The 688-nt window shown below is 40.4% G+C and overlaps 1 non-coding gene across 1 annotated transcript; it reads right to left on the bottom strand.

The window, feature by feature from the left end:
• LOC112746584 (small nucleolar RNA R71) lies at nt 1–104 on the bottom strand. The gene has a single exon (XR_003174461.1). It is a non-coding gene; the product is annotated as a small nucleolar RNA R71 (small nucleolar RNA).
• Between the last annotated feature and the right edge of the window lie 584 nt (nt 105–688).

Below are 688 nucleotides of genomic sequence, written 5' to 3' on the forward strand. Positions count from 1 at the left end.
AAGCTTAGAGTGGATGTTCAAACCTTCAGACAGAAAGAAGGTGAATCCCTCTATGAAGCTTGGGAGAGATACAAAGGACTGACCAAAAAGTATCCTTCTGGCATGCTTTCAGAATGGACCATCTTGGATATATTCTATGATGGTCTGTCTGAGTTATCTAAGATGTCATTGGATACCTCTGCAGGTGGATCCATTCACCTAAAGAAAACGCCTGCAGAAGCTCAAGAACTCATTGACATGGTTGCAAATAACCAGTTCATGTACACTTCTGAAAGGAATCCTGTGAATAATGGGACACCTATGAAGAAGGGAGTTCTTGAAATTGATACTCTGAATGCCATATTGGCTCAGAATAAAATATTGACTCAGCAAGTCAATATGATCTCTCAGAGTCTGAATGGAGTGCAAGCTGCATCCAACAGTACTCAAGAGGCTACTTATGAAGAAGAAGCTTATGATCCTGAGAACCCTGCAATAGCAGAGGTGAATTACTTAGGTGAACCTTATGGAAACACCTATAACTCATCATGGAGAAATCATCCAAATTTCTCAAGGAAGGATCAAAAGCCTCAACAAGGCTTTAATAATGGTGGAAGAAACAGGTTTAGCAATAGCAAGCCTTTTCCATCATCCACTCAGCAACAGACAGAAAATTCTGAGCAGAATCCATCTAGCTTAGCAAACTTAG

Source organism: Arachis hypogaea, chromosome 14, assembly GCF_003086295.3.
Source record: "Arachis hypogaea cultivar Tifrunner chromosome 14, arahy.Tifrunner.gnm2.J5K5, whole genome shotgun sequence".
NCBI classification, from domain to species: Eukaryota; Viridiplantae; Streptophyta; class Magnoliopsida; order Fabales; family Fabaceae; genus Arachis; species Arachis hypogaea.